We start from the raw sequence: 16,051 nt of genomic DNA on the forward strand, positions 1-16,051 counted from the left end.
TGTTCCGACTCCCTCTGGAGCTAATGGTGTCCAGTAGCCTTAGAAGCAGTGCCCAACTTGACAAGCCAGCTCTGCTTCTCTCTCCTTGGTCCCACGATGCAGGGAGCCTGTTGCCAACAGGACTCCCTGAAAATAAAAAACTTAAGAAAATTCTTCTTCAACAGAAAACTCTGGAGAGCTCTCTGCAGTGCACCCATTCTCCTCTGGGCACAAGATCTAACTGAGGTCTGGAGGAGGGGCATAGAGGGAGGAGCCAGTGCACACCCATAGTCAAAGTTCTTTTTAGGTGCCCTATCTCCTGCGGAGCCCGTCTATACCCCATGGTCCTTACGGAGTCCCCAGCATCCTCTAGGACGTAAGAGAAAAGCTCTTAGGGCTGCCAAACACAGCAGCCTTGTGACCATGGTCCGACTCCTGCCGCACCAAACAAAAAACTGATTTGACTGAGTCGGTGGGCAGGATTATATGGACGAGCCCGGTGCATCCTGGGAGGCCACAAAGCTCGGAATCGATTTGGTGCCAATTCGCTGACGCTCAAGCATATCCCAATGTTATCCTGTGGATAACCTGTGGACACAGCTGAAGAAAAAACATTGTTTACAGAATGAAGAAATAGAAAAGATGTAGATGGGGCACACTGTTTAAACTATATGGCCTTCTCTAAAGTAATATGCAGCACACAGCCCATGGTGAAGAGAAAGGGGACTTACCATAAATAATTCTAAATAATAAGAATTTACTCACCGGTAATTCTATTTCTCGTAGTCCGTAGTGGATGCTGGGAACTCCGTAAGGACCATGGGGAATAGCGGGCTCCGAAGGAGGCTGGGCACTCTAGAAAGATCTTAGACTACCTGGTGTGCACTGGCTCCTCCCACTATGACCCTCCTCCAAGCCTCAGTTAGGTACTGTGCCCGGACGAGCGTACACAATAAGGAAGGATTTTGAATCCCGGGTAAGACTCATACCAGCCACACCAATCACACCGTACAACTCGTGATATGAAACACAGTTAACAGTATGAAACAATAGAGCCTCTCAACAGATGGCTCAACAATAACCCGATTTAGTTAACAATAACTATGTACAAGTATTGCAGATAAACCGCACTTGGGATGGGCGCCCAGCATCCACTACTGACTACGAGAAATAGAATTACCGGTGAGTAAATTCTTATTTTCTCTAACGTCCTAGTGGATGCTGGGAACTCCGTAAGGACCATGGGGATTATACCAAAGCTCCCAAACGGGCGGGAGAGTGCGGATGACTCTGCAGCACTGAATGAGAGAACTCCAGGTCCTCCTCAGCCAGGGTATCAAATTTGTAGAATTTTGCAAACGTGTTTGCCCCTGACCAAGTAGCTGCTCGGCAAAGTTGTAAAGCCGAGACCTCTCGGGCAGCCGCCCAAGATGAGCCCACCTTCCTTGTGGAATGGGCATTGACAGATTTTGGCTGTGGCAGGCCTGCCACAGTATGTGCAAGCTGAATTGTACTACAAATCCAACGAGCAATAGTCTGCTTAGAAGCAGGAGCACCCAGCTTGTTAGGTGCATATAGGATAAACAGCGAGTCAGATTTTCTGACTCTAGCCGTTCTGGAAACATATATTTTCAGTGCCCTGACAACGTCTAGCAACTTGGAGTCCTCCAAGTCCCTAGTAGCCTAGGCACCACAATAGGCTGGTTCAGGTGAAACGCTGACACCACCTTTGGGAGAAACTGGGGACGAGTCCTCAATTCTGCCCTATCCATATGGAGAATCAAATAAGGGATTTTACAAGACAAAGCCGCCAACTTTGATACTCGCCTGGCAGAAGCCAAGGCCAATAACATAACCACCTTCCACGTGAGATATTTCAGATCAACGGTTTTTAGTGGTTCAAACCAATGTGATTTTAAGAAACTCAACACCACGTTGAGATCCCAAGGTGCCACAGGAGGCACAAACGGGGGCTGACTCTGCAGCACTCCTTTTATAAATGTCTGAACTTCAGGTACTGAAGCTAGTTCTTTTTGAAAGAAAATCGACAGAGCCGAGATCTGTACCTTAATGGAACCCAATTTAAGGCCCATAGTCACTCCTGCTTGCAGGAAATGCAGAAATCGACCTAGTTGAAATTCCTCTGTTGGGGCCCTTTCGGCCTCACACCATGCAACATATTTTCGCCATATGCGGTGATAATGAGTTGCTGTAACCTCTTTCCTGGCTTTAGTAAGCGTAGGAATGACTTCCTCCGGAATGCCCTTTTCCTTCAGGATCCGGCGTTCAACCGCCATGCCGACAAACGCAGCCGCGGTAAGTCTTGGAACAGACAGGGCCCCTGCTGCCGCAGGTCCTGTCTGAGTGGCAGAGGCCATGGGTCCTCTGATATAAATTCTTGAAGTTCTGGGTACCAAGCTCTTCTTGGCCATCCACGAGTATCGTTCTTACTCCTCGCCTTCTTATTATTCTCAGTACCTTTGGTATGAGAGGCAGAGGGGAGAACACATAAACCGACTGGTACACCCACGGTGTTACCAGAGCGTCCATAGCTATCGCCTGAGGGTCCCTTGACCCGGTGCAATATCTTTTATAGCTTTTTGTTGAGGCGGGACGCCATCATGTCCACCTGTGGCCTTTCCCAATGGTGTACAATCCTATTGGAAGACTTCTGGAGGAAGTCCCCATTCTCCCGGGTGGAGGTCGTGTCTGTTGAGAAGATCTGCTTCCCAGTTGTCCACTCCGGGAATGAACACTGCTGACAGTGCTAACACATGATTTTCCGCCTATCGGAGAATCCTTGTGGCTTCTGCCATCGCCATCCTGCTTCTTGTGCCGCCCTGTTGGTTTACATGGGCGACTGCCGTGATGTTGTCTGATTGGATCAGTACCGGCTGGTTTTGAAGCAGAGGCCTTGCCGGCCTCAGGGCATTGTAAATGGCCCTCAGGTCCAGAATATTTATGTGTAGGGAAATAACCTGACTTGACCAAAGTCCCTGGAAATTTCTTCCCTGTGTGACTGCCTCCCAGCCTCAAAGGCTGGAATCCATGGTCACTAGGACCTAGTCCTGTATGCCGAACCTGCGGCCCTCTTGAAGATGGGCACTCTGCAGCCACCACAGTAGAGATACCCTGGTCCTTGGAGACAGGGTTATCAGCCTATGCATCGGAAGATGCGATCCGGACCACTTGTCCAACAGGTCCCTCTGAAAAGTTCTTGTATGGAACCTGCCTAATGGGATTGCTTCGTAGGAAGCTACCATTTTTCCCAGGACTCGCGTGCAATGATGCACCGCTACCTATTTTGGCTTCAGGAGGTCTCTGACTAGAGATGACAACTCCTTGTCCTCCGGGAGAAACACTATTTCTGGTTTATGTCCAGAACCATCCCCAGGAACAGTAGACGTGTCATAGGAACCAGCTGTGACTTTGGACTGTTTAGAATCCAACCATGCTGTTGTAGCACTTTCCAAAATAGTGCTACCCCGACTACCAACTGCTCCTTGGACCTCGCCCTTATAACGAGATTGTCCAAGTACGGGATAATTACAACTCCCTTTTTTTTTGAAGGAGTATCAACATTTCGGCCATTACCTTGATAAAACACCCTCGGTGCCATGTACAGTCCAAACGGCAGTGTCTGGACTTGGTAATGGTAATCCTGTACCACAAATCTGAGGTACTCCTGGCGAGGATGGTAAATGGGGACATGCAGGTAAGCATCCTTGATGTCCCAGGATACCATGTAATCCCCCTCGTCCAGGCTTGGAATAACCGCCCTGAGCGATTCCATCTTGAACTTGAATTTTTGTGTTCAAGGATTTTAAATATAAAATGGGTCACACCGAACCATGCGGTTTCGGTACCCCAACCCGTGTGGAATAGTAACCCCGTCCTTGTTGAAGTAGGGGCACCTTGAGTATTACCTGCTGGGAATACCGCTTATTAATTGCCTCTAGCACAGCCTCCCTGCCTGAGGGAGTTGTCAGCAAGGCATAATTTAGGAAACGGCTGGGGGGAGACATCTCGAATTCCAGCTTGTACCCCTGAAATACTACTTGAAAGAAACAGGGATCCACCTGTGAGCGAGCCCACTAATTGCTGAAATTTTTGAGACGGCCCCCCACCGTACCTGGCTACACCTGTGGAGCACCCGCGTCATGGTGTGGCCTCACAGGAGGCGGGGGAAGAATCTTGATTCTGGGAACAGGCTGACTGGTGCAGCTTTTTTCCCTCTACCCTTGTCTCTGTACAGAAAGGAAGCGCCATTTGACCCGCTTGCTTTTCTGAAGCCGAAAGGACTGTACCTTTGTCTGTGAGGAAACCTGAGGTAAAATTATTTCTTCCCAGCAGTTGCTGTGGATACGAGGTCCCAGAGACCATCCCCAAATAATTCCTCACCCTTATAAGGCTCTCTATGCGCTTTTTAAGTCAGCATCACCTGTCCAGTGACAGGTCTCTAATACCCTCCTGACAGAATGGACATTACATTTATTTTGGATGCCAGCCGGCAAAATATCCCTCTGTGCATCCCCCATATATAAGACGACGTCTTTAATATGTTTTTATGTTTGCCAACTAGTATCCCTGTTTGACAGGGTCACCGACCACGCTGCAGCAGCACTATCTGCAGGTCTCAGTCTAGTACCTGAGTGTGTAAATACAGACTTCAGGATAGCCTCCTGTTTTTTATCAACAGGTACCTATTAAAGTGGCCGTATCCTAAGACGGCAGTGCCACCTTTTTTGACAAACGTGTGAGCGCCTTATCCACCCTAGGGGATATCTCCCAGCGTAACTTATCCACCTGGCGGGAAAGGGTACGCCATCAGTAACTTTTTATAAATTACCAGTTTCTTAACGGGGGAACCCACGCTTTCACACACTTCATTTATTCATCTGATGGGGGAACAAAACACTGCCTGTTTTTTCTCCCCAAACCTAAAACCCATTTTTAGAGGTGCTTGGGTTAAAGTCAGAAATGTATAACACATTTTTTATTGCCGGGATCACGTCACGGATGTTCCTAGTGGATTGTGTATATGTCTCCACCTTGTCGACACTGGAGTCAGACTCCGTGTCGACATCTGTGTCTGCCATCTGAGAGAGCGGGCGTTTTTGAGCCCCTGATGGCCTTTGAGACGCCTGGGCAGGCGCGGGCTGCGAAGCCGGCTGTCCCACAGCTGTTACGTCATCCACCCTTTTATGTAAGGAGTTGACACTGTCGGTTAATACCTTTCACCTATCCATCCACTCTGGTGTCGGCCCCACAGGGGGCGACATCACATATATCGGCCTCTGTTCTGTCACCATATAAGCCTCCTCATTCAACATGTCGACACAGCCGTACCGACACACCGCAGACACACAGGGAATGCTCTAAACGAGGACAGGACCCACAAAAGCCCTTTGGGGGGACAGAGTAAGAGTATGCCAGCACACACCAGAGCGCTATATATATACAGGGACTAACTGAGTTATGTCCCTAATAGCTTTTATATAATATACTGTATACAGTGCCAATTTTAATGCCCCCCCTCTCTTTTCCCTCTTACTGTACTGTAGAATTGCAGGGAAGAGCCAGGGAGCTTCCCTCCAGCCGAGCTGTGAGGGAAAAATGGCGCCAGTGTGCTGAGGAGATAGGCTCCGCCCCTTTTTCGCGGCCTATTCTCCCGTTTTTTATGGAATTCTGGCAGGGGTATTTACCTCATATATAGCCCCTGGGGCCATATATTGAGGTATTTTAGCCAGCCAAGGTGTTTTTATTGCTGCCTCAGGGCGCCCCCCCCAGCGCCCTGCACCCTCAGTGACCGGAGTGTGAAGTGTGTGAGAGGAGCAATGGCGCACAGCTGCAGTGCTGTGCGCTACCTTGGTGAAGACAGAGTCTTCATGCCGCCAATTTTCCGGACCATCTTCTTGCTTCTGGCTCTGTAAGGGGGACGGCGGCGCGGCTCCGGGACCGAACATCAAGGCTGGGCCTGCGGTCGATCCCTCTGGAGCTAATGGTGTCCAGTAGCCTAAGAAGCCCAATCCGGCTGCAAGCAGGCGAGTTCGCTTCTTCTCCCCTTAGTCCCTCGCTGCAGTGAGCCTGTTGCCAGCAGGTCTCACTGAAAAAAACAAATTCTAAGACTATAACTTTCTAAGAGCTCAGGAGAGCCCCTAGTGTGCATCCAACCTCGGCCGGGCACGAAATCTAACTGAGGCTTGGAGGAGGGTCATAGTGGGAGGAGCCAGTGCACACCAGGTAGTCTAAGATCTTTCTAGAGTGCCCAGCCTCCTTCGGAGCCCGCTATTCCCCATGGTCCTTACGGAGTTCCCAGCATCCACTAGGACGTTAGAGAAATATGGATATTCACTTATAATACCAATTCCATTTTATTTATACACAGTAACAAATGTTATACTGGTATATCTAAAATAAATATATTTTTTATGGGGGATTGCAAGTCCAAAACAATAGAAGATCTTAACATTACCATAAATAACAGTAAAGTTTGGCAAGTCCCACATTAAATATGTAAATATTTAGGATTATGTACGGTCATGTAATACTAGACCATTAATGTCATTCAAGAGCTGAGGAGGGAGGTTACTGGGCAACTAGAACTCCCCCAAAAAATAATAATAATAATAATGCATCCTATTCATCCCATGTCTTGTCTAGGATTTCCTTTCTCCATCTTGACTATGGTCCTCTCTTTTCTCCTGTTTCATATCTGAAGTCCTTTATTTCCCAATACTATATCATGTTTGTGTCCCATTTCTTGTTTGCCGCTATACCATCTTTCCTCTGTCTTGTCTGTGGTTCCACCTATTCCCATAGTATCTTGGTTGGAATCCCTTCTTTCTTCCTCCTGTATCTTGGTTATAGCCTCCAGGTCTTATCTGGAGACTGCTCTGTCCTAATTAATTGTTTATGTCTGGCCTGTGTCCCCCTTTCCTGTTTTGTCTGAGGCCCTCTCTTGGCTGTTTATGATGACTGGTCTGGGTTTTCCTTTCTTGTGTTGCCTAGGGTTCTCTTTTCCCCCCTCCTTTGTCTTATCCGGATATCTCTTTCTAGCCATCATGTATCTGATCTGTAATTCCCTCTATTTGCCTGTTAAGTTTTGTCTGGGGTACATTCAATTATTATTATCCTTTATTTATATGGTGCCACAAGAGTTCTGCAGCGCCCAATTACAGAGTACATAAACAAATTCAATTCTTTCCACATCACACATCTTGTCTGGGGTTCTCTCTGTCCTCGTCCTGTGACTTGCTTGAAATCCTCTCATTTCTTTGCTTTGTCTGTGGTTCTCCTCTGTTCTTATCCTAGGTCCATGGGCGTAGCTACCATAGGTGCAGGGGATGCGGCTGCTATAGGGCCCGAGTTGTCTCTGGGGCCCGAGCCTTCCCCTGCACCTTGTTGCTGAGCCCCGGCGGCGATGCTGCAGCCACACCTGCTCTCCCGGCCGGCTCCGCCTTTCCTAAACTAACTGTGCTAACTAATGCTGGGAGGAGGCATGGCTGAGTCTGCAGGGTGCATCTCTGGACCACGGCCACGCCTCCTCCCAGCATCTGTGAGGAGACACAAGACGGAGTCAGGCAGATCGGGAGAGCGATGAGGCGGCAGCGGCGCAATGGTGAGTGATACGGGAAGTTCACTGGGGAAGGGGAGTTTTGAGTAATTCATGGGGGTGGGAGCATTCAAGGCGGCGGCCGGGAGCATAATTTTATGCTATGGGGCCCCGACTGACATAGCTACGCCCCTGCCTAGGTCATATCTTAAGTATTTACTGTATATAAATGAAGATAATTATTAAGTGCATTTCCTCAATATTGAAACACAGGTACAGTTGGCAACTGTGGGAGAGGTGAACAGAAGGTAGCATGTTCATTTAACTTCCTTATAGTGTCAAAAACTTGGGGAATTTTGTGTCATTTCTAAACACAAACAAATATGTCCCTGAAATGCTTTACACATGTCTGCTTGTCTGAGTAGCACCAGTGCTTTTCCTTGTCCATGTAGCACATTTTAAAGTGCACACTCACTTGGAGCCATCATCGTAAAAATTACACCTAAAAATGAGCATAGCAGACAGTAAAAATGCCAAAACCAGGTTATTCCCGGGTTTTTTCCGACTGACAGTGGGTGCTTGGAGATGATGTCATCTCCTAGTGCTACTATGCCTGTCAATCTTATCCTTTTTGGCACGACCCAGGTCGTTGTGACATGGGTTATTCCTTTCACAACACAGGCTACCCAAGTCTGTCCTGGGAATAACCCTGGTATTGACCTGTTTCTGTTTACATATACAGTAGCTTAAGGTGCAAACACACTGTGCCAAATTCAGACCTGATCGTAGCAGCAAATCTGTTAACAGATGGGCAAAACCATGTGCACTGCAGGGGGGGCTGATATAACATGTGAAGAGAGTTAGATTTGGGTGGGGTGTGTTCAAACTGAAATCTAAGTTGCAGTGTAAAAATAAAGCAGCCAGCATTTACCCTGCACAGAAACAAAATAACCCACCCAAATCTAACTCTCTCTGCACGTTATATATGTCCCCCCCTTAAGTGCACATGGTTTTGCCCATCTGCTAACAAATTTGCTGCTACGATCAGGTCTGAATTAGGCCCACTGTGCGATACGCTCCATGGCCAGTATTTACTAAAAATCCGAGTTTGGACGATTTGAGGTTTTTTTTCTTAGTCCCAATCCGGGAATTCACTAAGCACCAATCTCGGCAGTGTTTGGACTATTCGTAATGGTTTGAATGACAACGTTCAGAAATACGAATGAATAGACCATCGGTCAAACATGGCTGTTATTTCATAGAATACAGGCATTCACTATTCATTCGTATTTGGGTGTTAGTTTCTGAGTGCTCAAGTGCGGGTCTGTTTTTTTTTCGATTCGTTAAAAAAAAGAAGCAAAAAAATAGACCTGCTTTTTCCAGTCGAGTTTGGATAACCATGCACGGATCAGTGAGATCTGTGCATGGTTATCTATGGGCAAGGGTCTGTTTAGTGTAAAATTGGGGGGGGGAAATTGCGTGGGGTCCCCCCTCCTAAGCATAACCAGCCTCGGGCTCTTTAAGCCGGTCCTGGTTGAAAAAATATGGTGAAAAAAATGACAGGGGTTCCCCCATATTTAATCAACCAGCACCGGGCTCTGCGCCTGGTTCCAAAAATACGGGGGACAAAAAGCGTAGGGGTCCCCCGTATTTTTGAAACCAGCACCGGGCTCCACTAGCTGGGGAGATAATGCCACAGCCGGGGGACACTTTGATATCGGTCCCTGCGGCCGTGCCATTAAAACCCCAACTAGTCACCCCTGGCCGGGGTACCCTGGAGGAGTGGGGACCCCTTCAATCAAGGGGTCCCCCCCTCCAGCCACCCAAGGGCCAGGGGTGAAGCCCGAGGCTGTCCCCCCCCATCCAAGGGCGTCGGATGGGGGGCTGATAGCCTTGTTAACAAAATGTGAATATTGTTTTTAGTAGCAGTACTACAAGTCCCAGCAAGCCTCCCCCGCAAGCTGGTACTTGGAGACCCACAAGTACCAGCATGCGGTGGAAAACCGGGCCCGCTGGTACCTGTAGTACTACTACTAAAAAAATACCCCCCAAAAAACAGGACACACACACCGTGACAGTACAACTTTATTACATACATGCACACCAACATACACACATACTTACCTATGTTCCCACGAGGCTCGGTCCTCTTCTCCATGTAGAATCCTAGGGGTACCTGTGAAAAAAATTATACTCACATAATCCAGTGTAGAATCCGACCTTTGAATAATCCACGTACTTGGCAAAAAAATAAAACGGAAACCCGACCACGCACTGAAAGGGGCCCCATGTTTACACATGGGACCCCTTTCACCGACTGCCAGGACCCCCCCCTGACTCATGTCAAAGAGGGTCCCTTCAGCCAATCAGGGAGCGCCACGTCGTGGCACTCTCCTGATTGGCTGTGTGCTCCTGTAGTGTCTGTCAGGCAGCACACGGCACAGATACAATGTAGCGCCTATGCGCTCCATTGTAGCCAATGGTGGGAACTTTGCGGTCAGCGGTTGACCGAAAGTAACCTCACCGCTGACCGCAAAGTTCCCACCATTGGCTACAATGGAGCGCATAGGCGCTACATTGTATCACTGCCGTGTGCTGCCTCACAGACACTACAGGAGCACACAGCCAATCAGGAGAGTGCCACGACGTGGCGCTCCCTAATTGGCTGAAGGGACCCTCATTGGCAGGAGTCAGGGGGGGTCCTGGCAGTCGGGGAAAGGGGTCCCATGTGTTAACATGGGGCCCCTTTCAGTGCGTGGTCGGGTTTACGTTTTATTTTTTTGCCAAGTACGTGGATTATTCAAAGGTCGGATTCTACACTGGATTATGTGAGTATAATTTTTTTCACAGGTACCCCTAGGATTCTACATGGAGAAGAGGACCGAGCCTCGTGGGAACATAGGTATGTGTGTATGTTGGTGTGCATGTATGTAATAAAGTTGTACTGTCACGGTGTGTGTGTCCTGTTTTTATTGGGGTATTTTTTTAGTAGTAGTACTACTACAGGTACCAGCGGGCCCGGTTTTCCACCGCATGCTGGTACTTGTGGTTCTCCAAGTACCAGCTTGCGGGGGAGGCTTGCTGGGACTTGTGGTACTGCTACTAAAAACAATATTCACATTTTGTTAACAAGGCTATCAGCCCCCCATCCGCCGCCCTTGGATGGGGGGGGACAGCCTCGGGCTTCATCCCTGGCCCTTGGGTGGCTGGAGGGGGGGACCCCTTGATTGAAGGGGTCCCCACTCCTCCAGGGTACCCCAGCCAGGGGTGACTAGTTGGGGTTTTAATGGCACGGCCACAGGGACTGATATCAAAGTGTCCCCCGGCTGTGGCAGTCTCTCCCCAGCTAGTGGAGCCCGGTGCTGGTTTCAAAAATACGGGGGACCCCTACGCTTTTTGTCCCCCGTATTTTTGGAACCAGGACCAGGCGCAGAGCCCGGTGCTGGTTGATTAAATATGGGGGAACCCCTGTCATTTTTCCCCCCATATTTTGTCAACCAGGACCGGCTCAAAGAGCCCGAGGCTGGTTATGCTTAGGAGGGGGGACCCCACGCAATTTTTTCTAACTTTTTTAAGACTTTAATGAACTTTTTAAGGTACACAATGAAGCCCTGCACGGATCTCACAGATCCGTCCGGGATTCCTTGTGTTTTGTCAGGCAGTGTTTTACTCATCACTCCCGTAAAAAACTGCCTGATATTACGAATCACATCGACATCGGAAAAAACGAATGTGCAAAACTCAGCAGCTTAGTGAATGACCGTATCAGGATTCAAAAAGTTGCAGTAAAATGCACCCGATACCATTCGAGATCAAACACCCTTCAAAACGGCAAAAACACGAATATTAGTAAATAAACCCCCATGAGTTATATCACACAGTGTCTCCCCTCCAGGCTCGGCAACATAGCGAATACACACTGTGTGATACAGTTAAAGACATCACACAGTGACATCATGCCGCAGTCAGTCCGTCTATGCAGCTTTGGACAATAAGTCCAAATTGAGCTGCATGCACCACCAACAGCGAGGGTCGTTAACGACCCCCGGGAATGCGCATCGGCCGTCGCTTGCAGCATTCACACTGTGCGTTGGTCAACATCACTCAGAATGGGGAAAATGAGCGATATTGACAAATTTTGTACAGTGTGTACGGCCTTAAGACCTAGGTTCATGCATATGCACCGGACAAATACCATATGTGCAAAAGGGGTATTATTGCCAGTTGTATCCCCTAGTTTAGCACTACAGAAACCTTGTGTTGTCTTCTAAATAATTAGAAAACCTCTTTACATATTGAAACTTTACAATTTTCTCCTGAAATACTGTTTGGTTTAGTCTGATTTAAAGATGGACATTGAAGGAAATAATATGGCAACGATTGTACGCTTGTTTCTGATACCCATCTCATGTTGTGCATTGTGAAAGACTGCGTTAAATGTCACATGTTTAAAGCATGTTGCTACATTGGTTGAAATGCACCTACAAAATGAACTGTTCCAATGTAGCGAAACTGAAAGATGCAAAATGCATTGAATATACTGTATAGTGGTATCAGATAATTCAGAAACCCAGGGTTTTCCCGTAATGGTAATAGGTTGCCCAATATCCATATCCAACATGTCCATTAAATACACCATCTTAACCCATTTAGTTCTTTTAAATAATCTAATTCCAGAACATGAAAAGCAAAGTGTTTATAAAGCTGCCAATATTTTTTTTTAAAGGGCAACCGAACTATACGGTAAACAGACTGATTTGGCATTAATTACTAATTTACTACTGCCCTTAGGAAATCATTGGTTACCCCCACCGATAATCAGCGGCTTTGTAAATCTGACGGATAGTACCACAATATCTGTTCCTGTAAAGCAGATTGCAACCGAAGCCAGCATAGAACATGACAAGAGCATTTCAGCTACTGTTATCCAGGTCTGGGGTTTATTATATGACCCTTGTTGTGCTAGGGACGGATTTCCACCAGAATCCCTTGTACTAGGGGTGGGAGTGTACCCCAAGTTGCACTGCAGCAGAACAGACTCATGTGTTGTTCCACCGACGGAAAGCGCCAAATGAAATGACAAACTAATTGCATCTGCCAGCACTGCTTCCATTGCTAGCCTGGTATCCAGACACACTTGCAGTGAGGGCAGGGCAGGTAGGTGCGTGCTGTTAAGTTGCAGTGCAGCAATGCCGGCCATTCCGGCAACAGTCACCTCAGTTACCCGCCGCTCCCAAGTAACCGGCAGCTCTTGGTAAAACAGTGTTGTAATATAACGAGGTTGTCCCGATGAGCCCTGCTCGTTACCAGGTTCCCGCTCTCTTCCTATGTGCTACACACTGGTGTTCTGCCTCCGTGTCCTGCTCCCCTTCCTTCCCGGCCTGTCTATGTGTCACCTCCTCCTCCTCCTCTCCCCCCGTTTCTCGCACGGAACAGTCTCGTGTTTCTCTCCCCGCACTGCCCCCCTCCTCCTGTCCGTGCCTCATTTCCCTGTCTCCCCGGCCGCCGCCGGTCTATCCCTTCCCCTGGGCTCCCCAGAACTCCGCCTTTGCTGAGTAAAGCCGAAAAGTCGGCCCAGCCTCTCCTTATATGGCCGAGGAGTGACGGCAGCAGAGTGGAGGCTGGTCCTGGGGAAGGGAAGCCCACCTTGCATTGTTACTATCCCTCGCCTGGAATGTGATGCCTGAGCCCCGCACTGCAGGGAAGGGAAGGGGGAGAGGAAGCTGCCGCGGCCAGGGACTGTACACGCGCTGTACCCTCTGCTGCCCTGGGATCTGCTGTTGATCTCTCCATGGCAAGGTAAGCAGGACATCGATCTGTCCGGGATCTACTTTCTACGGTTGCTTTTGCATGTGGATCTCGCCCAAACCCAGCTTTTAAAGTTTGCTGTGTGGGTCAAATCGCTGCCTCAGGGACAGCTTTCCTTTTCTTTCTGCATTAAAGGGAATTGATCCCCGGTTCCAGTGATCTCACCAGGGGTCACATTGCAATAGCACCGTGCTGGGGATCGTTTTCCTCAGAGTTGTGGAGAAAGATCACTTCCGATTCATTGAAGCCACTGTCGCGTTGTTGCTGCACGATCACTTTTAGAGCGCATCGCTTGTATGTAATAGTGACCGTGTGTTCTGTGGACATACATGTGGAGGCTCCTCGGTATGAAGGAATGTGATGGATCCTGTGGTATGTGTGCGAGCAGAGGTTATAGTAAGGGGGGGGGGGGGGTTGGAAAGACTGCAGTAACCTCATCTGCAGTGGGGGAGATCAGGTGGCTCCTAACAGCTGCCTCTGCTTGGATCACTTTATCTGCATGGAGGCTTCATTGTACATGGAGGAATTTAAGGCATTTGATTTAATTTTTCAGACCAAGACTATCCATCAAATGATTAACTCATTAACTGCTGTGGAACTTTGCCATTTCAGAGTTCCCTTTACTAGACATGTAAGAGGTTAAATAATGCTAAAATAGGCCTGGCTGACATTAAAAGATGATTATGAATTCCTTATGCTGATTTTGGCAGCACAGAGGACTAAACGTTGTATGTGGGATTATAAAATCACTTCCTTATTTATTATATTTTTATAGATGTTAGTGCTGCATTGTGAGTAAATGGAATTACATTTAGTATGGGGTTTTTTTATTTTCAATTTAAAAAAAAATCTAGTTGGCTAATGCTTGTTAGGCTACATTGCAGCAGTAATGTCCTAGTTAAGATTGGGATGCTCTGCTGACATTAGGCTGCAGCACATTTCACCGTCTAAAGCCTGCAGGGCCTTAAAGGAATCCTGAAAGAAAAGTTAAAGAGGAAAGAATTAAGGTGAACACAAAATCCAGTACATTATCCTCATTTGCTAATTCATTATATTACACAGAAGGCCTGTGTTGCAAAAACAAGTCTACATATAACATGATTTCAATTACATTCAGATGCAAGCCTGTGAGACACTTTTGCCTGTTGGTGCTAAAGAGTTTTACATGTGTTAAATATAGGTGTGTTGTTTAGTAACCTATGGATGGATCAATTTTTCTCTATTTGTTTTTTTTACATTCATCTTCTAAAGAAAAAAATCCCACTGGAATAAAATAGTTTAACCTGTATCAAGGTCATTTTCTACATCAATATACCTGCTTTGTGGTTCAGCAAAGTAATAATTACAAGTTTTCACTGAAGAGCAATATTTTTGTTTTCAAGTACACTGCAACTTTTGAACCATAATGTATGAATGAATGCTGAAAATATGGTAACAGTTGCAAAAATAATAATTGATGTCTTCAGCCTCATGTATGTTAATCCTGCAGATCAGTTTAGACTCTGTGGTTATTTGATTTAACATGCACTGTATTGCTTATGTTTGATCCCTCAGACTCCAGTATATCTCCCAACAGATTGCATACGGATCATCTACAAAAACACTGTGTATGATAATATTGGGGTACATGCACTTATAGGAAAATCCTACTCTTGCAGTCAGTGGTGAATACACATCAGAGTACAAATGACCACTATATGGGCAAAATAAGGTTGTAATACAATCTTAAGTCTCTTCCATTTCAAAAACCTGTCTTGTGTCCTCTTTGACAATGACATATCCTGTGGGCAGCACAGATGGCAGAGTGGTTAGCATTACTGTCTTACAACACTCAAGTCATGGGTATCTGTGTGGAGTTTGCATGGTCTCCCATTTCTGCGTGGGTTTCCTCTTGGTTCTCCGGTTTCCTCCCACACTCCAAAAACATACTGATAGGTTAATTGACTTCTGACAAAAAAACAAATGTACCCTAGAATTTATGTGTGTCCACTGGGCAGGGACTGATGTGAATGACTGAAATGTATTCTGCATAATCTGTAACCGCTATAGAAAGAACTGTTACTAAGGGGTCTATTCATGTAGAAAACGAAATCAGAATTGCTACTTATCACTATACATCGCATCGCTTCGATGCGATGTATAGCCGTGATAAGTAGCAATTCATGTATACTTACCCTTCCGACGATGCGCTGCGGTGTCTGGGGCTCCTGCGGTGAGGTCTTCTCCGGCGGTCCCTCACTGCGATGCGCGGAGTCCAGCGACGGTTCTTTTGCGCATGCGCAGCTGGATGACCTCCTGGCAGGCCGCAGTGGTTGCTGGGAGGTCGGGGGGCGGAGCCAGCACGAGGTGCCGAGCAGCAATCAGGGAAGCATTGAGCTTCCCTGACGTCTCCGCACCGCAGTTCAGGTTACGCCGTCCTCAGATGGCGAACCTGAACTCCATGGAGAAGCGGAAAGCAGAGCTTTCCGCACCTTCATGAATTGCACTCACCATACAAAGGTATGGTGATGCGATTCAGGCACAGAGCGGGGGTACCGCTGGAGAAGTCAGAGACTTCTCCACGGTAACCGGCTCTGTGAATTGCGGTAAGCAGAGAAAAGCCCTGTTTACCGCAAAACAGGGCTTTTCTCTGCTACATGAATAGACCCCTAAATGATATGGTTACATTTTGCTCACATCTTGTTGGAAGCATATGAGCTATATAAAACA

The 16,051-nt window shown here is 47.5% G+C and overlaps 1 protein-coding gene across 4 annotated transcripts in view; it reads left to right on the forward strand.

The window, feature by feature from the left end:
* The first annotated feature begins 12,648 nt into the window (after positions 1 to 12,648).
* Positions 12,649 to 16,051, forward strand: part of LUZP1 (leucine zipper protein 1) — a 181,888-nt gene continuing 178,485 nt past the window's right edge. For 2 of the 4 annotated variants that reach the window (XM_063954181.1, XM_063954180.1), the window contains exon 1: positions 12,802 to 13,333. The gene's annotated coding sequence lies outside the window, so the exon portion shown is untranslated. The other 2 variants (XM_063954183.1, XM_063954182.1) reach the window with 2 other exon arrangements.

Source organism: Pseudophryne corroboree, chromosome 2 (assembly GCF_028390025.1).
Source record: "Pseudophryne corroboree isolate aPseCor3 chromosome 2, aPseCor3.hap2, whole genome shotgun sequence".
Lineage (NCBI taxonomy): Eukaryota > Metazoa > Chordata > Amphibia > Anura > Myobatrachidae > Pseudophryne > Pseudophryne corroboree.